The sequence below is a fragment of the Leopardus geoffroyi genome, chromosome D1 (genome assembly GCF_018350155.1).
Source record: "Leopardus geoffroyi isolate Oge1 chromosome D1, O.geoffroyi_Oge1_pat1.0, whole genome shotgun sequence".
NCBI lineage: Eukaryota > Metazoa > Chordata > Mammalia > Carnivora > Felidae > Leopardus > Leopardus geoffroyi.
In genome coordinates, this window is record NC_059329.1 from 112,560,707 (window position 1) to 112,587,398 (window position 26,692).

Below are 26,692 nucleotides of genomic sequence, written 5' to 3' on the forward strand. Positions count from 1 at the left end.
CCGTTGCTTGGGTTCCATATATGTTATTATTTTTTTTTACACTGACTCGGGGTTTTCCATACTCAATACCCTCCCCAAAGCCCAGCAGGAATAGAGCCTCGGTTTTATGACCATGCGATAAAGTGAACCCGTGCCATCAAAGTGGAGACGTGGACCCTTCCCTCCCTGCATCACCTGTGAGCCACAGGGGCACGTGGCCCCTACTGGGGACACGTCACCTTCTCTCCTCCTCCCGACCCCTGGCGTGTCGGAACTCCGAATTCTCCCGCTAAAAGTGTGAACACATAGGAACATTGGCCTGGGGCCCCTGAGTCGGTGCTGCCTGGAGGCTGGGGGCCGGCGGGGTGACCCTGAGGGACTGCCCCCCTCCACTCACCACACTCATGCTGTGCACCTTCCCAGCCTAAGACACGGAGGGGAACTGAGGGTGCGTGGGCTTCTTCCCTCCCAGGGTCTGCGTGCTTTCCTGGGGACGGCATGCAAACCTGAAGAGCACCGAGATACTCCCACGTGGCTTCTGAGCTCACAGGTAGCCACTGGAAGCCCAATGAAAGGGAGACTGCAGGGGGTCCTTGAGGAGGCGGGCCTTGACTTTGGTTTTGAAGGATATCATGACCAGGATATGTGAGGGTGGGAGGGCAAAGACGGGGCAGTGACGGGGACACTGAGGGCCTTTCAAGGGCATGGGCTTTCTGGCCGGGAAAGACGCACAGACAAGGGGGCAGTGAGTGAGCTGGCACTTCCGGGGAGGAGGGGATCCAGTAGAACCCGCTGGGAGCTTCTCTGGCCCGGGCCAGGCCGCAGGAGGTCTGCCCTGGGTTCTGGCCCAGGGGAGCCCTGAGAAGGCATCACGGATCGGCCGGTCTCCCAGCCGAGAGCACGTGTGGGCCCCTCCTGGAGGGAGCGTGGGTTGAGGCTCAGGCTTTAACACCAAGCTTGGGAGATTTATAGCTCCATTTAGCTCATACGTGTCCCACATCACGACGAGTAATTTACTGAGTGCTTTAACTCAAAGCCAACAACTGAAAAATTAATCCCCAAAGCAAACGATTAACTCTCAAAGGGGATGGGATGCCTCATTTCTGCGGCACCGGCCCCCAGGCTCTCATCTGGAAGGCTGCTTGCTACTTTCCACCCGGTCCCACGTGGGGAGAGGCTGAGCTTGGGCAGACAGTGGGTCACCTTGGGCTCATCCTGGGTGTTAATTAAACCTGTGGCCCAAAGGTCCTCTCCTGGAGGAGTGCCCAGAGAACGGACGCCACCCATAATGTAATGTGCGCAGGGCCAGCCCGGTCCAGCGGGAATGCAGCGTTTCTCTAACACATGAGGGTGTTCGTGCAGACGGTGAGCTGGGGTCTATCTGACCTCTCCTTGGACTCAGTTCCAACAATCTCTGTGTGAGTTCGCTCTGGCAGCATAACACGGTCCCATAGTCGGGGCTCGCACCACAGGATGCATTGTCTCCCGGTCCTGGAGGCCGGAGCCTGAGGTCCAGGCGTGGGCAGGGCCGGGTCCTCCTGAGGCCTCTCTCCTTGTGTGTGGACGGACGTCCTCTCCCCGTGGCCCCACGGGGTCGTCACTCCGTGCATGTCTGAGTTCTAACCCCCTCTTCTTACAAGGACCCCGTGCATTCTGGATCGGACCCTCCCCTGGTGACCGTACTTTACCTTAATCACCTCCTCCAAGGCCCCATCTCCAGATGGCCTCAGATCACATTCTGAGCTGGCAGGGGACTCCAGCATATGAATTCTGGGGACCCAACTCAGCCCATGGCAGTCTCCAACAATACGTTCCCTTCCCAGCTGCTGGCCCAGACTCCTCTCCTGACTCGTTGTTGGCGGAGGTCATGCCCACGGGACGGGTGGTGAGGGGCAGGGAGCCAGGGTCAGAACCCCAGATGCTCTAGTCCTTCTACAAATGACTTTGTAATCTTTGACAAGACCCCTATCTGGGGAAGCGAGAGGGTTGACCCGGGCTCTCAAAGGTCCCCTTTACCTCTACACTCTTGGGTTTCAAGTGATTAGGTGGGCTACGTGGGGTTCAAAGTCAGGATGTGTGATATATCCCTAGGTTCCTTCAGCCGGCTTCCAGAACCAATGCCCCTAACGAATGAGAGCTCAGTCCCTTGGGAAGTTCCTTCTCTTCCGGGCAAAGTCCCGAGAAATGGCAGCTGGCTTCCAGGGGGCGATTCAGGGTCCTGGGCGCTGCCCTTTTCAACATGGAGCTTACGGGTTTGGGCTCATCTGCATCCAGGCGCAGGGTGGGTGGAGGGTGCGGAGGTGGCTCGTGGGGGTTTAGAACAGGCCACCCTCCCATTCCGTGGCCAGAGCTCAGGCACACGCACGAGCCTGAGTGCAGGGCACGGGCACCGGGGCCACGGTGTCGAGCTGCGTGCCGTACAAGAGACTGCGAGCCCGTGTGTGGTAGGGAAGTCGTAGCTTGAGTCAAGGGAAGGACAGCCCGAAACAGCGCAGGTGGCCATCGAGAGGTTGCCCGCTGGCTGCAGGAAGTGCCCAGTGTGCATGACAGCCGCAAAATAACCGCTCTGGGGTGCAGGCAGATGACAGCGGTGGCCCGTGCTTGTGTGCCAGGAACTCCCGGGTCCACGGGCACCTCCCCACAGGTGCACGAGGAGGAGAAAATGCCAAGTCTCCGTCCCCCCGTGACGTCCTCCTGAGTAGACACCCACCTCCCCAACCTGCCAGCCGCTTCTGGACATCTCACGCTCTTCCCGGGACCTCGTCCCCGGCGGCGTCCGGAGGGAGTCCTCCCCACACAGGCTCCAAGGTCATGGTCACTACTGTGTGGATCCGCAGGAGGTTCTGGAGCCCCTTCCCTTCCGTACTCTCTGGGTGACAGGTTCCCTGAGACTCCCACTCTCGGCTGTAAGTGCCCGATCGGACTTTATTCTGAGACTTTCTATTTTGGAACACTTTCAGGTTTACAGACAGAAAAATTGAGCAGATACTACGGCAAATTCCCACCTATCCCTTCCCTCCTATTATTCACACCTTGCGCTGACTGGTGTGTTACATTTGCCACAGGTGATGAGCCAATCCTGATTACGTTCTCATGAACTGAAGCCCACAGGGCTCACGCTTCACGTACTTTCTATAGGTTTTGCCACGTATCCGACATTACAGTGGCACACAATAGTTTCACTGCCCTAAGACTCCCCCGTGCTCCACCTGTCCAGCCCTCTCCCCCTGCCACCCCCGCCCTGACAACCACGGATCTTTTTACCGTCTCCACGGTTTTGCCCTTTCCAGAATGTCATAGAGTTGGGATCCTCGCTCGTTCAGATTGGCTTCCTTCACAAAGCAGTATGCATTTGTGGGTTCCTCTTACGTGGGTCTTTCTGTGGCTTGCGGGCTCATTTCCTTTTATAGCCGCATAATATTGAATTGAATGGATGGACCACAGTTTGTTCGAGGGTGCTTCCACGTTTTGGCAATGATGAATAAAGCCGTTATAGACACGCATGTGGAACCTGATCATGTTTTTACAAAGCCACGACCATAAACATCTTGGCACCTGCTGCTATGACTCATAAGGACCTAACAGCTTCCATATCTCAAGGGCTCATTACATTACCAGGCATCACACCAAAAGCTTTACTCATCACTCTCCGTTTACCGAGTGCCTCCTGCATGCAGGTCTGTCCCTGGGGCTGGGGACAGAGCCACCGACTGGTCTCAGGCTTGTGTGAATTACAGACAAAAAGCACGCAAACATACTATCACATAGTAGTAAGTCTCCAGGTAAGGGTTAAACCCAGGCCCGTCCACCCTGCAGTCCCTGCTGCTAAGCCTGAAAGGAGAGGCTGAGAGCCTCGGGGCTCCACGTGGATCCTTCTGGAAGGATGTTCCATGGTGGAGCAGAGACAAAGGAGCCCGGGGTCCAGTTAGCAGCCCTGGCTTCGAGGCCGGACGTGGTGCCAGGAGGTCCCTCAAGCTCTACACAGAGAGGCCAGGCCAGTAGCACTGAGGGTGAGGGCAGGCTCATGGTTTTCACGCTCACGCCCCCCGAGACCCCGCGCTTGGCCACCCCGCTCTCATAGCCCCTAAAGACAAGCAGAAGGCCCCACTCGGCCTGGCTGTCCTGGAGCAGAGGCCCGCCCGGTGCTGAGATCCCCAGCGACTCCGAGGGGGCCGAGCCAGACGAGGGGGCCGAGTCCCGGTCTGAGTCACTGCTACTATTTGAACGTTTTCCCCCTTCAAAATGACAGTCTTGGCGAATATCTTAAATGCCAGTGGAGAATAAATGCCACCAGAAAGTCTGACTATCCTTCGTCTTTTAAGCAAAGAAACCGAAATGCCACCTGGAACAAGGCGAAAGCGGGAGGGGAACCCTGGGTCCACTCCCTCTGGCACTCACTGTGGGGGCGCGGCTGTCCGCCAAGTGTAGACTCCTCACCGCACACCTGGGCTGGCGGCTCGGTGCCACGGGCTCCCCCTGTGAGCCGGCATCAGGCTCGCCCCGTACACGTGCCCAGCCCCGCACAGTGGGTGCCTCTCACCGCCACAGAGATGCTGGCTGGGCCGGCGTTCAGGGCTCAGCCTCGAGCTGGACGGCCTGGGTGCAAATCCCAGCCCTTCACCTTTAGCTGCGCAACCTTAACCAAATGACTCACCCTCCCTGTGCCTTGGTCGCCTCATCTGTAACAGGTGGACGTCTCAGTGCCCCCCTCGAGGGATGCGAGGTGGCTCCATGAGAACATTCCAGAAAGAATGTAGCCCACGGCTTTGACCCCTGGAGACCTCTGAAGATCTGCTGAGAGAGAGGCTCTGTGCCAGGCACGGGGCAACTGAGCCAAATGGGACACGGCTCGTCTACCACTGTCCCGAGAAAGAGCTGAACAGGGAGACGCAAGATCAACAAGGAGGCACCTGGTTTCGTGGACGTGAGAAGAAACTGACACAGACACACAACCCCTCCACCAAACTTGGCCTCCTCGGCGCGTCTGTGCCTCTCGTGTCTTTCCCTTAAATTTAAAGGGCTCTATCTTTTAAATCAGTTTAAGTTTATTCATTTATTCTGAGAGCGAGAGAGACAGAGAGAGCAGGCAGGGGAGGGGCAGAGAGACAGGGAGAGAGGGAACCCCAAGCAGGCTCTGCGCCGCCAGCTCTGAGCCTGACGTGGGGCTCGAACTTACACGCCACCGCGAGACCACAACCTGAGCCGAGATCGAGAGTTTGGACGCTTAACCGACCAAGCCACCCAGGCGCCCCTTTAAATCAGTTTTGAGTTCACAGAAAAGGTGAGCGCAGAGGAAGAGCTCCCGCACACGGCGCCTTTTCCTTACGCCGAGAGTAATGCGTTCGGCCGCTGCTCTGCTTGAGGCTCTTTTCGCTTAAAGCCATTTGCTTGGCAGTCGTCCCCTAGCAGGACCCCAGAGCCGCCTCGTCTTTGCAACAGCTCCACTGCACAGCCGTGCGGGGACACCCTGTGTCTTATTGGACTAACGCCCTCCTGGGGCTGCGTGGGTGGTTTCCACGAGCTTCCACCTGGGCCAGCAGAACTGGAGGGGACAGTCCCGGAAGGGCAGAGGCGGGGGCAAAGGGTACTGGCATTTGGTGCCTTAGTAGGAAGTGATGAGTTTCTTCCGGAAAAGACGTGCCAGTTCAACGTCTCCCCAAAATGGAAGAGAGCACCCCTTGCCCACCCCACTGCTGCCCAAACAACAGACAGGCGTGACAGAGAAAGAGCCTTGAGGCAGAATGGCCGTCCTTGGGCCACTCCCACGCCGGGGTTGCCCACCGAGTAGACTGGAACGGACAGCATCCTCGTGGAGACCACTGCCCCCACTCCCTTGTAATTCTGCGTAACAGCAACAGACCACCATGAGCAGAAAAATCTAAATACCTTCACAATATCTTAAAAAAGTATGAAAAAGTTAGGGATAAATTTGGCAAAAGACTGGGGAGACCTGTACACGGGAAACCTCAAAACACTGTTGAGAGACGCAGACGAGCCAACGCAATGGAGAGATTCCCTGTGGCTTTGCAGCAGATGCTCCGTGACGGCTGGGTCCAGCGGTCCACGCTCCTCAGTGGACGGGCTCAGTGTGATCCCGGCAGGCTCTTTATAGAAAATGACGAGCTGACTGCTAAATTCATATGGAGATGCAAGCTCCCTTGGATAGCCAAAAGGTATGTTGTAAACATTTTATGTACTTATTTATTTTAGAGAGAGAGCACGTGTGAAAGGGGGAGGGGGCAGAGAGAGGAGAGAGAGACAGGATCTTTAATTTTTTTTAAAGTTTATTTATTCAGAGAGAACACGAGTGGGGGAGGGGGAGGGGGAGAGAGAATCCCAAGCTGCCAAGCTGTCTCCGGGTTGTCAGTGTAGAGCCTGATGCGGGGCTCGAACTCACAAACCATGAGGTCGTGACCTGAGCTGAACCAAGAGTCAGACGCTTAACTGGTTGAGCCACCCGAGGGCCCCGAGAGAAAGAATCTTAAGCAGGCTCGATGCTACATGTGGAGCCTGATGGGGGGCTCGATCCCACAACCGCGGGATCATGACCGGAGCTGAAATCAAGAGTTGGGTGTTCAACCAACTGAGCCATCCAGGATCCCCCAAAAAGTTTTTGAAAACGAAGAACACAACTGGAGGACTGACCCGATCTATTTCAAGACTTATTATGAAGACACAGTAATCAAGACAGTCGATGATGGAACAGAAGAGAGAGCTCAGAACCAGACCTGCGTGCATATGTGAACTGGTTTCTGACAGAGCAACAAAGGGAATCTGCTGGAGAAAGGATTGGTAGCGATGTCCTGGCTCTCATTTCTGCTATGGGAGGTTGTGCCCGCCACACCCCCCTTTTATTCCCAGATAAGCTTGGCTAGAAGTTTATCAATTTTACTGCTGTTTTCAAAGAACCGGCTTTAGGTGTCATTATATCCCCTATTATTGTTCTATTTTCTATATCATCGATTGCTGTGATCTTCACTATTTCCCTTTTTCTCCTTATGTTGGGTTTAATTTGCTCTTTTTCTTCTAGCTTCTGAGTGGAAGCTGAGGTCATTGATTTGAGCACTTTCTTTTCTAACGGAGGCATTCAGTCCTATAAATTTCCCTTAAGGACTACTTCTGTGGTGCCCTACACACGTTGGTGGGTTGTGTTTTCATTTTCATTCAACTCAAATACTACCTAATTTCCCATTTGATTCTTACTTTGACCCATGAATTATTTAGAGCAGCATTATTTAGTTTATAAGCATTTGGGGGATTTTCCTGAGATCTTTCTCTTATCGGTTCCTAATACAATTCTACTAGGGAACAAATTTGTATGACTTGAATACTTTTGAGTTTATTGACACCTGTTTTATGACCCAGAATATGGTTTATCTCGAGGACTGTTCCAAGTGCTTTCGAAAAGAAAGCACAGAGTTCTATAGATGTCAATTAGGCCAAATTGGTTGAGAGTGTTGTTCCAATTTCCTACATCCTTACTGATTTTCTGTGTACTTGCTCTATTGGCTATTGAAATAGCTGATTATAATTGTGGATCTATTTCTCTTTACAGGTCTACCAGTTTTTGCTTCATGTATTTTGAAGCTCTGTTATGAGATGCGTACACGTTTATGGTTCTTAGGTCCTTCTACAGAATGGACACTTTTATCATTACGAAATTACATTCTTAAACTCTGCTAACATTTTTTTTTTTTTTTTTGAGGTGGGGTGCTGTGGGAGTTGCCAACCTCAGGTCCAAACACCCTTCACAGTTAAGGCACTTACTTATAGGAAGCAAGCACCTTCCCAACCTCATTTTTTACATGTGCACTTGTCTATCCTTTCAGTAATCAAAGGGGGAACAGGCAGAATGGGACTTCCAGGCATCCTGCAAAGCAGGCAGGTCACCTTAGGGATGACCTTTACCCACTCAAAAATTCGTCTCACATCAGCAGTGAGGATTTAGGTGTCACCCCAAATCACTGTGTTCCTTACTCATAAGTTTAAGGTATTCTGTTAACATCCTTTAGTATGAAACCTATTTTGATACTAATATGCCCACTAAAGTTTTCTTTTGGCTTTCTTTTCTTTTGGTATAGCCTTACCACACTCTTGCTTTTTAACATACCTGTGTCTTAATAGTTAAGGTGTGCCCCTTGGAGGCGTCCTGCTTGTCATCTAACCTGAGAATTCTGCCTTAAACCTGGGGTGTGTTTGCACCATTTACGTTTAATGTGATTATTAATATGGTTAGGTTTAACTTCAATCTTCTATTTTTTATTTGCCCTATATGTATTTTGTCTCCCTTTCTTTCCCTCTTTTCCTACCTTCTTTTGGGCTGAATATTTTTATGATTCCATTTTATCTCCTGTGTCACCTTATTAGCTATAATTTTTTGTTTGGTTACTTTAGCAGTTGCCCTACCTATTACCTTTCCCTGTGTCATAAGCCCCAAACTACATTGTTATTATTTCTATTTAAAGCCAATGACTTTTATTTCTTAAAAAATTTTTTTAAGCCAATGACTTTTAAAGGGATTTAAATAGTAAGCACGTTTCTTTACATAGTCTTGCTGTTGCCATTTCTGGTGCCTTCCTTCCTCTGAGTATTTCCATCCAGTGTCATTCTCCTTGTACCTGAAGGAAGTCCTTCGTTCGATGTTTCTTAAAGTGCAGCCCGCCAGTGATGAAGCCTTTTAGCTTTTGCGTTTTTTAGAAGTCTTTGTTTTACCTTTGTTTTTGAAGTAGCTCTGTTTTCCTCCTCCGTTAGTACTTTAAAGACGCATCTCTGTGACTTCTCACTTGCACTGTTTCTAATGCTGGATCTGCTGTCATTCTTGTCTTTGTTCTTTGTAGGGAATGCATCTTTCCCCACTCTGCTGGCTTTTTAAAGATTTTTATCTTTGTCACTGGTTTTGAGCAATTGGAAAACTATGTGTGTTGGTGGACTTTTTCCCCAGGGGGTCTTGAGTTTGCTCAATCTGTGAGTTCACAGTTCACTTGCAGTTTTGAAACATTTTTATCAGTATTTAAATATTTTTTCTGTCTTTCTCCCCACATGAGCACCTCCACTCCAGGAACTTATACTGACATGAAGCTGACCCATAGTGCACTGATGCTCTATTGTTTTATTTCCTTAAAAATGATGGTTCCTTTTTCTCTCTGTGTCGCCCTTGGGACAGTTTCTAGCATTACTTCTTTGCGTTCACTGTCCTTTCCTTCTGCAATGTCTGATCTGCCATTAATCCCATGCTGTGTATTTTTCATTTCAGACATTGTAGTTTTCATCTCTGGAAGTTTCAATTGAGTTTTAAAATAAAAAAAAAATTTAACTGTGGGGAAATACAACATAAAATTTGCCATCTTAATCATTTTTAAGTGTACAGTGCAGAGAATTTTAATTTTTTCCCCTGTCACTATTATCCTATGGAATATAGTTATGATTCTTTAATATCCTTCTCTGCTAATCCTAACAACTGCGTCAATCCCTGGTCAGCTTTGACTAATTGATTTTTCTCCTATGGGTTGTGTTTTCTGCTTCTTTGCACACCTGGAATTTCTGAGTGGATGCCACACACTGCAAATTCCACTTTGCTGGGGTGCTGAACATTTTTGTGTCCTTATAAATATTCCTGAGTTTTGTTGTGCGTGCAGCTAAGTGACCTGGAAAGGGCCTGATGTTTCAGGTCTTGGTTTTAAGATTTGTTAGGTGAGAACAGAGACGTGATTAGTTTAGGGCTGATTACTCTCCAGTGTGAAGGCAGGACCCTCCTGAGTATCTTCCCAATGCTGCATGAATTTTCCGTTTTTTTTTTCTTCTTCCAGTTTGGTGGGTAGGAAGAGGCCCTGCCTCTTTATCTCGCGTGAGCTCCAGACACCGTTCTCGGACCCTTTGGGTGATGCTTTCTCTGGCTTTTCACCGATGAGTGTGCTGGTCGGAGCTTTGCTGACTCCCTCTGTGCAGCTACTTCCTCTCTGGCACTCTGTTCTGCAAACGGTGGCTGCCGTGGGCCCCTGGGCTCTCAGCCCCGCCTCTACCTGAGTATCCTTCCAGCCTGCGCCGGGCTTCTCGCTCCTGGACACTCAGTGCGGGACGCCGGGGCAGTCATAGGGCTTGTCTGGTGTGTTTGCATCTTTCATGGTCAAAACAAGGCCTCGTTTCACACGTTTTGTCTGAGTTTTGCTCGTTTCCTGTGGAAGGCAAGTCCAGGCTCTGTTTTCCCATCATGGCCGTGAACAGAAGGAGGCATTTTTTAAATAATTTTAAGTTTCTTTTTTTATGGAAAATCTCAAACATAGACAAAAGTAATCAGAAGTACCACAATAAGCCCTATGACCCCTCCTGAAATTTCCACAATCATCCATTTTGGGGCACTATTCTTACTGAGACAATCTCAAACTTCCCTGCTTTTAATCCACACTACCTTGCTTCTCACGGGTGCTGACCCCAAATGGGAGTGGAGACGCAAAGGCATCCCAGGACAGTGACTATTCACTCAGGTGCCCGGAGGGGGGGGGTGGCCCCCAAGGCCTGAATGCCAAGACTCTCAGACTCACGCTGAAGTGTGTAATCACGCCTGACAAAGACACAGGTGGTCACCGATCTTGGAAAAGGAAGAAATGACTGGCATTCCCGAGAGACTGGGCCTCCTTTCCCACCCACCCCTCCCGCACCAGCGTTCACGGACAGCACGCACCTGGCGAGACACGAGCTCACACGGTGCTCCGAGATCACATGTGCACCACTGACAAGTAATTCACTTACTCTTCATCATAACTACTTAGCAATCTCTTCCCTATTTCCTGTTCAGAGACCTTTGGATGCATCAGTCTGAATAATTGAACAGAAAGCCTCCAGCTTCTGAAGCTTTTGAAGTCCCTCCTTAATTACCTGGACAGAAACATGACTCTCTACTCTGCCCCACATCTGCCGAACACGATCAAAGAAACCCCACGTAGTGGTGCTTGGTTCCTTGGTTGGCCAGATGTACCATTTCCCTTCCTTGATGGTAGGATGCTTCTGGAACTTTCTCGGTAGCTGCTGAATACCACTACCATCATCAAGGAGTGCTGCCCTCCCACCCCGCATCAAACACTCTTGGCTGTAACTGATGAAAATGGTCCACAACATCATCTTTTATTGGGCTGCTGTCATGGGTCGGATGGTGTGTCCCCACCCTGCCCCCTGCCCCAATGAAACCAAGTTGAAGCCCTACCCTCAGCACCTCTGCACCTGACTGTATTTGGGGGAGGGCCCACCCTAACAGCCTCACGTGTCCTCACGAGAAGAGGAAACAGAGTCTAGAAAGACAGCAGGGGTGCCCACACGCAGGGAGGTCATTTGCAAGCCAGGGAGAGACGCCTTGGAGGAAACCAGCCCTTCCAGCCTCCAGGACTCTGAGCAAATGACTCTGTTGCTGAAGCCACGTGGTCTGTGGTGCTCTGCGATGGCAGCCTGAGCTGACAGGACGGGTGCTAAGCCCCGTGTCCTCCGTGGGGATGGCAGGGAGGCTCCAGATGCTGAGTGTGTGTTTTCCCCCAGGAATTTCAAATGAACCAGAGTATTCACACCAAAACACTGTGACACGGAGACAGGCCACCAAAGAGTGGGTGGTGAGTCTAGACTAGCAGGGAGCTGGGTCCAGGTAGTCAGTTTCTGGGGAACTGAAGGCTGGGGGCCCATGCACGGAGGGCTGTGAGGCCAGGGGCAGGTGGCTAGAGGATGACACCCATCCTGGCTGGCATGGTTTCTGCTCAGGGATCCGAGGAGAACTCCCACCAGGAGGAATCTAGAAATCAGCTTCCTCCGCAGCTGCTGCTTCTTCCACCTTACCGGGAGGCATGCATCTGGGGAGGCTCGAGGGGGGATCCTTCCGGAGGAGAAGCTGTCTCCAGCCCCAGGGCGGATCCTACTCCCTCTTTGAAAATCCCCTGGCCCTGAGCTTCGGGAGAGGAGTCAGGAAAAGGCAGTGCCATGAAAGACACACAGAGAACCGAACTGCCTTCCCTCTCCCTTGTGTCCCCGAAAGCTCCTTGCAGGGAACTCCTCAGCTTAATAACTCAGAAAAAAACACTAAAGGCGATCCTGAAGAAGGCGCTTAATGGGTTCTCGGGGGCGGCTGGAATCCAGAGCTCCGTGGAGTCGGGGAGCTTCTCATTACGGGGAGAACCTCGGGCTGGAGAGAAAGCGTGTGAATCGCCCCAAAGCCAGCGCACCGTGGCGTATGGCCACTGCTCCCTCTGGAGAGTGACCCGGCCGGCGCCTCCCCCTGGCCTGTCCCCTTCTGCAGGGAAGCAGCGGGGTAAGGGCAGCACGGAGCCCGCCAGGTGTGGCCTCTGTGACCCGTTCCGGCAGCCGCCCCACCGGAGAGCCCCGCCCCCCTCCTCCCCGTGGGGACGCGGCCGCCGCCACCCCACCCCAGCTGGTGACCTGTGATGGCGAGCCACCGCCGGCAATGGCTGCTCGGATGCACCGGGCCCCCAGGGGGCCCGCCCTCTGGCTCGGGGGGGGGGGGGGGGCAGCGCTCGCCAGGTCCCCCCTCCCGTGCCCTGGGGCGGCTGGTGGGCTGACCTGCAGAGAGACCCCCAGCAGGGAAGGCAGGACCCCCGTGTCCTGTGCGGTGGTGTCTCCCCCGGTCCCAACGCCGGCCTCTCTGCCTACGCTGTCCGCCGAGGGCAGGGCTTCTCTGCTCACGTGGCCCCCACGGAGCTTCCGGTTTCCCGACCCACGAGGACACGCCCTCTCCAGGCAGGGGTTGCGCCCACGTGGCCCAGCCCTGGCCAGTCCGAGCTTCCCGTTCTCCAGGCCACAGTGATTGGTTTAAGAAGGGTCATGTGACCCAAGCCAGGCCAATCAGGACCCCGCCTGGGTTCTCCGGCCGGGTCTCCGGCGCAGGTGGTCCCCGGTCGTCGGAGCGGGAGGGTGTGCGAAGGTGCGGGTGGGTGTGAGGGCCGCAGGTGGGCGGGTACGACCTGCCGCGCCGGGAAAGGGGGCCCGTGAACGAGGGGGGGGGGAAGTGGAGACCCGCGCCCCGGGACCCCTGCATCCAGCCTGCATCCGGGGACCCACCCCTAAGTGTGTGATCACCGGCGCGGCGCGTGACCCGCTACTTACACTCGGCTGCCGGGTGGGCCCTGACGGCCGCCGCTGCCTCACTGTTTTCTGACCTATAAAAGTGGCAGCGTCCTGTGGCTCCCCTGAATGCTGAGGGGGACTTCTGTCACCGGCCTTGAAAAGGCCTGCATGAAAACGGATTCCGTGGGTAGCTGTGCTGAGCCACAGCGCCCCTGGCCCTTTGAAGCCCTTCCCTCTTTTAGATCTGCCCGGGGGTTTGCGAGGGGCTCATCGCTCCTGTCCTTGACGAGGACTTAACAAAAATTATTTTATTCCTAATGGCAGAACTTTGGGCCCCAGCACCACCCGAGGTGGCCCTGACCCCAGGAAGGGTGCTGCCTGGCTTCCTTTAGGAGCTGTGGTCAAGGACACGCCAGGGCTGCTTCTGGGGACCGGGACCGCTGTTCCACCACCACACTCCCCAGGGAGGCTTTACCCTGAAAGGGGCCCCGAGCAGCCTGCACCTGCGTGTCTCTGAGCTCTGCTGGAAGCCTTCAGACTGTGCGGCCTCCATCCGGGTCACTACAGCCGGCCCACCGCTCAAGAGGGAGCACTGCAGGGCCTCCCTCAGCCGAAGGGCCGGAGGGCACCGGGAGACACCCCAGAAACCAGTGCTCCGTGCTCAGTCGCCTCCAGGACCTCAAATGTAGTTCCCCTTTTGGAGCTGTCAGGAGGTGGGGGTGGGGGGGACGAAGAGAGGGGAGGACAAGAGACGCCTCCCCCACCCCGTGTGTTCCCCACAACGTTCTAGTTATGGCTTCTCGGGCGAAGATGTGCTGGCGGCCAATAAGCACATGGATAGATACTCAACATCCTGAGTCATACATAAGAGAGACGCGGATTAGGACCCCAAGGACACATCACTGCACACTTGTGGGACCGATGATTGCAGAAAGCTGGACCACACCGCTGGGGGAATGCAAACCGGTGCAGCCGCTTTGGAAGACCCATTTGCAGTTTCTTAAAAAGTTACACATTTAGGGGCGCCTGGGTGGCTCAGTTGGTTGAGCGTCCGGCTTCGGCTCAGGTCACGATCTCACAGTTTGCGGGTTTGAGCCCCGCATCGGGATCTGTGCTGACAGCACGGAGCCTGGAGCCCGCTTCGAGTCCTGTGTCTCTCCCTCTTTCTCTGCCCCTCCCTGCCCATGCTCGCTCTCTCTCTCTCAAAAATAAACTTAAAAAAGTTACGCATTTCTTTATCTACCATGTGACCCAGCCATTCCCCTTCTGAGTATTTATCCAAGAGAAACAAACACATACGTCCACACAGAGACTTGAGTGCAAACAATTTGCAGCGCGTTTCTGCAGCACCCGTAAGTGGGTTCCGTCCGATGCCCATCAGCGGGCGACTGGTTAAGCAAACTGTGGCCCAGCCAAGCCATGGAGCGTCACTCGTAAATACAGAGGAACGATCCGTATACGCAAATCTCAAAGCAATGACTCTGAGTCAAAGGAACCAAACCAAAAAAAAAAGAGCCCAGACGGTATGATTCCCCGTTTATGTAAATCTCCTGAAAATGCAAACTACGGGAGTAACAGGAAGCTGAGGAATGGTTGCTAAGGAAACGGGGGTGGGGAGAGCAGGAGGTGGGGGTCACGGGAACTCAGGAAACCTTCGGGGCGATGGATGCGTCATCTTGAACCTGGTGATGGTTTCACGAGGGGACACGTGCGTCAAAACGTATAGTATTGTACAACTTAACTGTGTGAAGTTTATTGTGTGTCGATTATACCTCAGTCAAGTTGTTTGAAAAAAAAAAAGACATCATTACGCCGCATCACAGACGCCACCGGAAGGGACGCCCCACGCGGGGGCAAAGTGGCTCCGGGATGAAGACAGTCTGAGTGAGTGGGACTGGGACGCGAGAACGCCTCTCAACGGCCCTTCCAGTATGGACTGGATCCAGGTTCAAAGTTCTGGGAGACAGTGTCTGGATCCATGCCCCCTGCAGGCTCCCCCTGCTCCTTGGGGCAGGGCGGGAAACCGGGCATTGCCACTCCCGCCCTACGCCCCACACGGCAGTTCAGGAAAGACCATTCTGCATTCTGTCTCAGCGTCTGCAAAGTGCTTCTAACCCTGGGGATTTGGGGGCACTGGGGGCTCGCTGACGGCACTGCCCACCCCATTCCGTGCCTAGGCTGACATCTCAGGGCATCCCCGTTACAGCCCTGTCTCTGCATCCTGCCTGGGTCTGACCCCGCGACCCCAGGCTCTCTCCTGCCACCAGCAAAACCACATTTCCGGGCCCAAAGCTCCACCCTATCTTGTGCCTCTACTCCCAGCCAGGATTTCCAAATTTTGGCGGGTCTGGTCTCCTTGGGCCGGGGCCCAGCTGCAGTTGGGCCCCCACCGGCCCCCACCACCTCGGCACTGATGGCGAACTGAGGCCCTCTGGAGCCCATGACCCCACAGCCCATAGTGCTTATGGGGGCGCCCTACCCAATCCCACCAGACCCTGCCTCAGTTTACCCCAGCTGATCAGTCTCCCCCACACCTTTTGTCTGGGGCTTTTCTGTGGGGGCTTCTGTACTGGTCCCAGGCCATTCTGGCCTTGTAGGAATGCCTCGGCCCTCCACACGCATCCTGCTAGGGAGCTGATGTCCTAGGCCGTCAAATCCTAGCTCCCCACACTGGGAGGCACACAAGGGGTGTGGGGGTCTTTGGAGGCAGGAGAACAGGCTGACTTGAGGCAACTTTGGCTCTTGGCCCCTGGCTCCTTCCATGTTCACATGTTTGCACTCCGGCGGGACTTCTGCCCGTCGTTCCTCTGCTCACGGTTGTGGGGGGCCTGGCTTGAAGGGTCTCTGTGCCCTTCCCTGACTCGTTAGCAGACCCGGTCCCCCCACCCCGGGCGGGGAGTGCAGGGCCTCTGATGCCGAGTTTTATCACGTGAGGACACGTTACGGTATACAAATAAACAGATGCACGCATGGGGGACGGGTTCGAGGTCGAGGAAGGGCAGAGATTCTGGGGCTGCACAGCATTCCCTGCCATGTGGTTGGGTGATGGGCAGAGAGGTCCGGGGACGCGGCTGGGGAGAGCCAAGGAACTCTGAGTTCCCGCGGGCTCCTGGGAGCTGGGCCTGACATCTGTATCTGTGTACCGATGGCAAGTCCCCGAGGCTTTGCTGCACGCAGCCTGGCCTGTGTCAGCGCCTGGTGACTGTGGACTGAATCAGCAGAGCACCGGGCCGCTGAGAGCCAGCGAGGGACACCGCGCTCCCCCAGCTCGTGAATGCAGATGTGTGGCCGAGCGTCCCGGGGGGGGCGGGTTCTGGAAAACGCACCTGAGGAGCGGTGAGCCTGAGCCGTTCACGCCCACCAAGAACCGGTCTGCCCCTCAGCACCCCTGGGGCCCTTTGCTGGTCTAAGTGCTGCACGGTGACTTCTGGCAAGTCCAGTGCCGAGCCCGGCCCACCTGGGAAGACGGTGGCCTGCGGGAGAAGCGGTGGCCTGGGAGCCAAGGACCCACACTCCCAGCCCTAGCTTTTCCCTCAGCAGCAGCTTGAATGAGGGGCCAAGACCTCCAATAGCCTCAGTTTCCCCAGTGATGCGACGGGGATGCCCAGGGCTGCTGCGAGGCTCTGTGGTGCTCCCTGACAACGCCTTTGTGAGCCACGGTCCCTGTAGGCCTTGCTCTCCTGCCAGTCACCCCGGGACACAGCCCGTGGGCCCCACATCCCCAGTGAATGCTGGCTCCTCGAGCGAACAACGATGGTCCCAAGATACCCTGCGGGAATGGTGGGAGCCCGAGGACGCTGGGCCTGCACCTCTCATGCAGAGGCCTCGGCCCCAAGCCCTGCCTCCCTCCTTCCTTCCCAGGGGCAAGTGTGAGCAGTGAGTGTCCCCCCTGCCCACCCCTGTCCCCATACCGCACCGCCAAGGACCCTCTTCCTTCAGTCTGGGAAACCGAGGCACTGATGTGACCCTGCAGGGCCCAGAAGCCTCCAGGACACTCAAAATCCCTGCCCTGCCAGTCAGGAGAGTGAGGCTGTTGGTACTGTCCTGGTCCCCAAAGCTCCGGGCTCGGGTGGAGAAGGTTCCAGCATATCAAGGAACACGGGAAGGAGGAATCTAAACGTGCTGAGTGAGGGCACCTTGGCGGCCTGTGTTGCTGGCAGAATAGTCCCGCCCGCTGGTCTTCAGGGGGAGACCACGGTGGCCAGCTGCCTACCTGCCTGCCCATGGCAGGCTGGGAGTCCCCGGGGCTGGCTCAGAGCCCAGGGAAGCACTTCTGGGGCTTGCGGGGAAGGGGGCGGGGTGTCACACAGTCTCCCAGAGCCTCAGATTCACCATAAACGGGGGCCAAAGGCATACAGGCTGGTTTTCAGAGTACAGCCAGGTAAAGGCATGGGCAGCTGTGCTCAGAAAGCAGAGACACGGACGGACGCGGCAGCCGCTACCCCGACACCCAGGACATCCACAGGGCAGCAGACCCTGGCCCCTGGGTTCCTGCCTGTCGGATGGAACAGCACCCAGCACGCAGAAAACAGAGCCCGCAGCTCCTCTCCCTGTTGCGATCCCCCTGCAGCCCAGCTGGTCCCCTGCCCTGGCCGCTCGCAGCCTCCAAGGGGCCCTGACCAATGCCCACAGTGTGTGGCGGGAGCCTGCGAGGACAGTGATGAGGCTCTGGGGCCCAGCTCCCCTCGGCGACCTGCCCGTGTCCACGAGCCACTAGATCATCACCTCTCTGCTCCGGAACGTTCCACCTCCCAGAATGCTCTCTTCACAAACCACACCCCAAAGCTCTTTGGTGGCCACCCAAGATGCAGCTGGGGCCACCGCACGGCCTGTGTCACCAGGGTGCTGTCCCTGACCCCGGCAAAGACCCAGACCAGGAGGAAAGATGCAGGGCACATCTTTCCTCAACCATCGGGGCTGAGCCTCAAGCTGTGCCTGGCCCGCGGGCAGGTGCAGGGCACACAGTGACATGCCAGGGGCCCGTAAGTGGGGGTTGAAAGAAAGCACACGCTGTTAGTGTATTGGAGCCCCGAGCTCCAGCTGGGCTCACGATTCTTCCCGCGGGTCCAGTTGTAACCACACTGGAGCGTCCAGGCTGGGGGCAGGGACGGGGGAGGGCTGGAGGGGATGCCCTAGGACATAAATGGATGAGGTCATTAGGACAGTGAACGTACTCGGGGTGCTGTGGGGAAGGCCACATGGAGGGGGGTTCAGGAAGCAGAGCGAGCAGGTGTAAAGACGGAGAGAAGGTCCGGTCTGGGAATCTGATGACAAGGAGTCAGAGGGGGTCAGCTGCTGCGGCTTTTTACTGCAACAGGTGCCCCTGCCAGGGCTGTGGAGGGGGGTGGGTGTCAAGGCCAGGATGTGACCTGAACGGTGCCCAGCACACAGTTATGAGCTGAGTTGTGTTCCTGGAAAGTCACATGTTGAAACCTGACCCCCAGCACCTCACAAGGGCTCTGTATTTGCAGATGGGGGCTTTGAAAAAACAGTTCAATTACAATGGGGCTACTGGGGTGGGCTCTGATCCCAGTGTGACCAGGGTCTTTCTAAGAAGAGGGGGTCAGGACACAGACACGCACGGAGGGACGGCCCCGTGAGGACACAGGGAGAGGATGGCCGTCCGCACACAAGGAGAGAGCCCTCGGGAGGCCCCGGCCCCGCCCACGGCCGGACCTCGGGTCCCCGGCCTCCGGGACCGGGAGAGGATAAATGTGTGAGCCCCCCAGGCTGTCACACCTTGTCATCCCGCAGCCTGCCTCTGCAGACGGCAGCCCGAGCAAACACACACATGGTGAGTACCGCGTCACGTCAGGTCTTCGATGACACCCGGGGGACTGGATGCGCACAGGTGCCTGGCACCTGGCCAAGGTGGGATTCGGGCCTGGGCAGGCTGACGCCCCAGGACTCCCTGCTCACCCCACGGGCTCTGCCTCCCTCCGCCTGCTTGTTCCTCTCAGAATTACAAACAGGCTGCAGAAAGCAGGACTCCTGCCTCCCCAAGGAAGCAGGAATCCGTACTGCTTTTGAACTTGTATTCTCGCGCACGTGAAGCGGTTTTCAGGAAGGACACCCCCCTGCTCCCCTGAGGATGGTGAGGTCATTGGCACAGAACGTGAGGTGTCAGGTAGGACACCTCCATCCTCTTTCGCAGTGAACGGGGGACTCGCCCAGCCCGGACTACGTCGTCCCCGGGCCCCCCGGACTCTCCCAGACTCTGGAGACCAAACAGGGGCAGGATGGACGGCCATGCGTCCACAGTGACGGTGACAGAGGGAGATGTGGGGCGGCCATTACCGGAGGGCCCAGGAAGGGTCAGGGCTGGGGCCTTCGTTTCGCACGCCATCACTCATCAGCCTCACACAAGGGGCGGCCTTGTGCCTGCAGGCGAGTGAGGGGGTCACAAACTTTTACGCGACACGGGGCAATCATAGGAACCAGCGGGAGGATCCACAGCTCAGAGGTAACTAAGCTTTCTTCTTAGATGGAAATGTCTGTTCTTTCCATGAGAACATCCCTCATTGGTCATGGTTTAGATCCTTGGGAAGCCGTGGTGATTCTCAGCCCTTTGCTTGCCTTGACACACGATGGGTGACTCTCCTATCTGCCCTTGAGTGCAGGTGAGTGTGAGCCTGAAGGCAGGCGAGTGTGAACGTGAACGCGGGCGAGTGTTTACCTGAATACCCTCACTTGTCAAGTTAGATTCTTTTCAAACCTGCGCGCCCACCCGATTCCTGGTGTGTGAGGACCTGGGGGTCTGGACGTCACCCCAGCCCGCGCCTGCTCTGTGCTGGCTGTGCTGGACCCATCACAGCTGTCGAGAGCATCATGCCCAGCAAGAGAACTCATTGTGTGTGACTGAGCGTCTAAGTGACAAGCGCGGGTCCACTAGGAAAAGCAAAGGTAGGGCTTCTTGCCAAAATGGAGGGGATGCTCCTGGGGCGGGGTCTCTGGGATGGGGCGGGCGCTGGGGCCCGGCCTCAGGGTGGCCCCCACCAGAGTCTGTGGCTGCCAGCACGGGCCTGGAGGGGACAGAAGGGCGGGGCCCAGTGCCTTTGTGCGTCCAAGGCTGGGGCCAGGGTGTAAAGGCCTCTTAGCTAAAGGAGGCCCAGACAGACCCGGGCCCGTGTGCAGCGACAGGAAACCGCCCCCGAGCAGGGGCCTGGAGGGAGGAGGCCTGTTTGTACGGAGCACCAACGGTATGCAGCCTCGGTGCTGGGCCTGCGGCTGTAAACTCAAACGTGACTGGCCCTGCTCAAGGCCTGGAGACTGGCCAGCCGGCGGTACAGACACAGTTCTACTGTCAGGCTGCTGAGCTGCGCGTCAGCCCGGGCCAGGCCTTAAAATAGTGCTGTGTGGCCACGACCAGAGATGGTCCTGTGAGGTGGGCAATGTCTTGGGGAGCCCTCGTGTCCTGTGGGCGAAGGCTCACACCTGGGCACCTGGCTCTCTCGGTGAAAACTTAACAAGCCCCAGACCGTGCCAGGCAGAGGGGGACCCCAAGGTTGTCTGCAAAGGTCACAGGACTTCAAAGTGCAACATGGTTCCCCGTCGGCCCAGCCTGCCCCCTGCCCCAGGACCCTCTGACATCAGCCTGCAACCTACACATTTTCCATGAGCCTCCCTGGGCCGGCGTTGTGCCCAAGCGGGGACGTGTTGAAGAAGGACACGGACCACCATGCTGCCACAGGAAACAGCCACGTGCACTTGGTGGTAAATGCTGGGGGAGGGGGAGGGGCATAGAACACAGAGCGGAGAAGCCTGTCCTGGAAAGTGGGGTCGGGGGGCCTCAGCACTGGGGAAGGAGGAGAGGGCACACCAGACAGAGGGACAGCATGGGCAAATGCCCGGTGTGGTGGGTGGGAGCTGGAGCCAAGGGGAGGGTGGACGCTGGGTTTCTGCGGGAGGCATTTGGGGACAGGAGAGCAATCCTTGGGGAAACCTACGCGTGCCAGCTGTGCTGATGGTTCCCTCCACACAACACCTCTTCTGAGACCCAGCAACCCTGACATGAAGGTTTCCCAGGGCCCTGAGGCTCAGAGAGGCGAAATGCCTCATTGAGGTTTGACTCGGTTGCTGGGAGAGCTCAGGCCCCGGCAGCATCTCCAGGGTCGGTGCTGGATCCCAGGACCACAGGTACCCCCAGACCCTGCCCTCTGCAGGTCAGTACAAGGAGGCCCCAAAGACGTCCACATCCTGATCCCTGGTGCCCATGACTGTGTGACTGCCAGGGCAGGTGATACCCCTCAACACAAGGGGGTACAAGGCAGCCTGCACCCCAAAAAGGGCCAGAAGCCCACGAAGCCACCAGCAGGCCCTCTCCGAGTCCCCCCTGAGTTTCACAGACCTCATGGCCTCCAGAACACTCACCCACATCCACTGTCCACCTGCAAAGTAAAATTAACCCACTCCTGTGCCACACAAGCCAATAGGGGCTCCTAATGGGAGAGGAGGGAGCCCCAGTTCTGCCAGGACCAAGGACAGTTCCTTGGCGGTAGGAACAAAAGTCACTTACTCCCCCACCCTTCAGGCTGTCTGCACCAGTGGCCGATAGAGAGCTAGAGAGAGCCTGGGACTCCGCCAGGCCTGGCTGGGATGGGCAGGAACACTGAGGCTCATAGGCCTGGCTCATGTGCTGTTTTTATGGGGATGGGAGGCTGCAGGCCTGGGCTGCCCATGGTGGCCAGGATGGGCCCAGGGGCAGTCTGCTGGTTTCCTGTGCCCCTCTGTGAACCCTGGTGGGGGGGCTCCTTGTCACAGAGCCCACCATATCTAGGGGACCCTCAAAACTCCAGCTTTTCTCAGCCATTCAACATGCACCTGTTGCATTAGGCCATCTCAGTGATGTAAGTGGGGACAGAACTGGGGACGACAGAACATGCTCAACCAGAGGCAAAAGGTGCCAGAGGGTCAGCAGGCCTGTGATGCTTCCTTCCCACAGAGGAGTCATCCATGAGGACCTGGGTGGGGGGTACACAGTGGGGAAATCAATTCTCTTTTTTTGGAGGGCATGGGAAGAAAAGCTTCTGTGGCCACTGAAAGCCACAAACATGGTTGTTTATTCCAGTAAGTGAGGAAAAGCCTGTTGTCTTCCTCAAAGAGGTCACCTTTTTATCTGAAGAACTCTGCATTACATTAGGGTTACTTGGGCTTTATTTTTAGTGTCATTTCTAATTCTAACCGGTACCATAACCCCAATGTAGGTTTTCCACTAATTGAGGGCAAACTTGACCAGTGCCCAGGGCAGCACGCAGGGTATAAAGGCAGAAGGAACCGGCTTCAATTCCTGCCCTCCCATCTCTCAGCTGTGTGACCCTGGGAAGCCACTTGACCTCTCTGGGCATCCATTTAATCTCTAGTACAGAGATGGTTTTTGTAGAGATGGTCCTAAAACCATCTCTCAGGCTAAGGTGGAAGAGGCTGGAATGTCTGCCCCAGATGCCCACAAAGGTCAGCCCTGCCTCTCCCTGGGAGCAGCCAGTCAGGGAGTGGGGAGAGCTCCCTGGCCAGACCTGGCCTTTACTGCCAGCCAGAGAGCTAACTGGGGAGGGCTCAGAGCACAGAGCAGATGGAGACGGGATGTGGGGTCAAGTGTGGCCCATGCCTGCTTTGTGAGACATCCAGAGAACCTGAACAGAACCAAGGAGATACCACGGGAGGGGTCTGTGTGATGGGAATTGGCCTGGGGGAGGGGGCAGCAGGGAGGAGCACGTCCGTTGCCAAGGGGCGTTGTCAACATCCTGTCCCTCCACGCCCCTTAACTCCATTAGCGCTGATGGAGCATGGTGGAGCCCGCCGAGTCCGGCCCCAGATCCAATTAGCTTAGAACATGTGTCTGAACATGACGAGGAGAGTCGGCTGAAACTGTGTCTGCTCAGAATACTCAGCACAGGGGACCTGCTCAGTAACTCATTCTCCTCACCTTGGATTCCCATGTGCTCCGTGTGGAAGCAGAGGATAACATACACACGATACACACGGCGACTCACTTTGGTCTGAGGTGCAGGGCGGTCGGAGGCTGGGCAGCTGTCTCCCCAAGTTCCCGGTTAATCAAGGGTGGCTTCTGGGTGACACCGGTCCCCGTGGACACCCAGCCTGGTGTCAGATGCAGTGTGGCACCTAAGGGGGCTTTGCTTACAGCCACCACTGTGTGCGGATCTCCAGCGCCAGCTGGGGAGCTTTGGAGAAACGTGGAACCCGGGGTCCTCTCCCCAGACAGGCTGACTGGGTGGGTCTGGGCGGGGTGAGTGGGGTCTGCGTGTGGAATAAGCAGGGGGTGCCTCAGGAACCATTTACGGAGCTCGCTCACAAGACAGCCTTTCTCTTCCCATCCTCATGGCAGCCTTGTGAGGCTCAGGATACTGCCACATTGATGGGGGACACTGAACACCAAGAAATGGCCGGACAGCCAGTCACGGCTGGTGCTGGGTGTGAACTGAGCAGCTGGCTGACAGGGACAGAGTGGGAGATTCAGGCTGAGTCCGAATTGTGCCTGGTCCTGGGGGAGGGGTGTGTGGAAGCCGATGAGACCCGTGAAGGAGGCTCCAGGGAGGAGGGGATCCCCAGGTGGACTCCAGGTGGCCCGAGGGTTAGCAGAGATGTGGAGGTTGGAGGGCTGGAGGATGAATCCCTGAGCCCCACTGCCACGACCCCGGGGATGAGCATCAAAGCCTGAGGCTTGAGTTGGGTGTTGGGTGTACTGTATGGGAGGCATGGTGAGTGCCACCTCACAGCCCCTCCATGCTGGAACTGCCCAGGCCACCGCCATTCCCTCCCCAGCTTGGGAAAGCATGGCATGCTTTGTATTCTGGCAGCCTGACTGACCCATGAGTGGGCACCCGGTCCAGGGGCAGCGCATCTATTGGCTGGCCAGCAGCTGATGCCAAGGGCATTGCCCAATAGGCTGGGAGGGTTGGTGAAACCAGACAGACTGGCTGCTTCTAGAATCAGAAAATTAGGGGCCAGTGATAATAGGACCAACTGGCAGAGAGGAGCTGAGATAGCGTTAGGGAGGGACAGGGCCAGTAGCCAGTCTGTAGAGCTGCCTAGAGTCCTCGTAGCTCTGATTCCCAGGCCACACTGTCCTACAATAATCCCCAACCCCAACTGTCATTAAAAAAATTGGCCAGAAATTGTCTTTGTTCTTTGTTCCTAATAAGTGAAGGCTTGCCTTTATCCATCTATCCCTTCATCCCTCCACCCACCCACACACCCATCTATCTGTCTAATCATTTACCCACCCATCCATCGATCCCTGTATCTTTCCATCCATAGATGCATCCACGCATTGGAGCATCCACCCATCCATCCATCAATCCATCCATCTACCCACATGCCCATCCGTCCATCTATCCCTCCCTCCCTCCTTCCCTCCCTCCCTCCATCCATCCATCCACCTATCCACATGCTCATCTGTCTGTCTGTCCATCCGTCTGTCCACTCATCCATCCACCTATCCATCCATCTACCCACATGCCCATCCATCCATCCATCCATCCATCCATCCATCCATCCATCCACATGCCCACCCATCCGTCTGTCTGTCCATCCATCTGTCTGTCCATCCGTCCATCTGTCCACCGTCCATCTGTCTGTCCATCCATCCACCTATCCATCCATCCACCCACATGCCCATCTGTCCATCCATTCCATCCATTCACCATCCATCCGTCAGTCTGTCCATCCATCCATCCACCATCATCCATCCATCCATCCATCCATCCATCAATCCATCCATCTACCCACATGCCCATCCGTCCATCTATCCCTCCCTCCCTCCTTCCCTCCCTCCCTCCATCCATCCATCTACCTATCCACATGCTCATCTGTCCGTCTGTCTGTCCATCCGTCTGTCCACTCATCCATCCACCTATCCATCCATCTACCCACATGCCCATCCATCCATCCATCCACCCATCCATCCACCCATCCATCCACATGCCCACCCATCCGTCTGTCTGTCCATCTGTCCATCCATCCGTCCGTCCATCTGTCCACCGTCCATCTGTCTGTCCATCCATCCACCTATCCATCCATCCACCCACATGCCCATCTGTCCGTCCATCCATCTATCCACCATCATCCATCTACCTATCCATCCATCTACCCACATGCCCATCCATCCATCCATCCATCCATCCATCCATATGCCTACCCATCCGTCTGTCTGTCCATCTGTCCATCCATCTGTCTGTCCATCCGTCCATCTGTCCACCGTCCATCTGTCTGTTTGTCCATCCATCCACCTATCCATCCATCCACCCACATGCCCATCTGTCCATCCATTCCATCCATTCACCATCCATCCGTCAGTCTGTCCATCCATCCATCCACCATCATCCATCCATCCATCCATCCACCCATCCATCCATCCACATGCCCATCTATCCGCCCATCTGTCCATCTGTCCATCCATCTGTCTGTCTGTCCATCCATCCGTCTGTCCATCCAACCATCCATCCAGCCATTCATTTATCCATTTAACAGCGATTTCAACTTTTGAGTGAGCATCTCCCCTGGGGAGACAGGAGGGAACAAGACAGATTTTACCCTGGCACCATGGACTCCCAGCCTGTGGAAACAATGACTGACGAAGTCACCCCAACGTGGTGAAGGATTGGGGGATTGTACACGTGCCTGCCCTGGGGGTAATGCAGTGGGGGCTATCCTAATCGAGAGGGGGGGTGGTCAGGGAGGACTCCTCTGAGCACATGACTATCAGGCCTGGCCAGTGTCCAAGCCAGCCAGGAAGGGCAGGACCCCAAAAGCAAGAAAGCTAAGAGGTGGTGGTGAGGCTCATCTTCAGTGTGAGCCTCTGGGCATATTTGAAAGCCAGGGTACTCCAAACTTTGCCTCTTAGATCCCTGCAGGTGTGGGGTTCCAGGTGGATGTAAGGAGGTGCCTGGGGCTGGGGGACCCCACTGGGAGGCCACTGTGTTGATCTATTGTTGTTGCTTCTCTTCAGGCAGAGCTGGAACCAACGGCACACGTGGTCCTGGGCTCAGCTGGCTACTCAGCTGGGCGGTGTGGGCACACATGTCTCCACGGGGATCTTGGTGGCTAATTCTGAGGCAGCATCTGTGTGGCTGACCAAGCAGCATGTGGAGGGGACATGCATCTCTCAGAAACCAAGAGGCAAGACTAGTCATAAAGCACCTAAAAAATTGAAAAATGACTTCCTTCCTCAGATCTACTTCTCTGGACCTCTTTTTCCAGGAGAAGGGCAAGACAAACACTGCCTGCGGCCAGCGCTGAGTATGGGAAGGTTCCGGCGGGTGGCCGCTACCTGGGCCAGGTGACAGCCTTCCCTTCCGGAGTGGGGGGTGCTTACAAAGCACTGTCCCAGAACGCACTGCTTCTGAATACATAACTAACATGGAGAAGCAAGTCCCCCTTTCCCTCCTTCCCAGGGGCGACTGCAGACATCAGTTTGAGTAGTAGCAGACTTTTCTTTACGTGTCTTTGGGAATATGGATGGATATGGAAACATGCAGGTGTTCTTTCTAATAAAATAGGGTCACTCGTGACTCTGTGACTCCTTCTGCAACTTGCTCTGGTCACGTAGGACCCATCTTGGCTGTCTTGGCCTGGACACCCAGATTTCCGGCATCTTTTTTCAATGGCCAAACAGTATTCCGTGGAGAGCCATGCTAGGGCT

At 55.7% G+C, this 26,692-nt stretch overlaps 1 protein-coding gene and 1 non-coding gene across 20 annotated transcripts in view; both read right to left on the reverse strand.

Moving 5' to 3' along the window:
* SHANK2 (SH3 and multiple ankyrin repeat domains 2) overlaps positions 1-26,692 on the reverse strand; it is a 490,708-nt gene that overhangs the window by 61,848 nt on the left and 402,168 nt on the right. The gene's annotated exons all lie outside the window — the stretch shown is intronic.
* On the reverse strand, positions 7,824-7,973 carry LOC123602863. Its single transcript, XR_006714619.1, has one exon. It is a non-coding gene; the product is annotated as a U12 minor spliceosomal RNA (small nuclear RNA).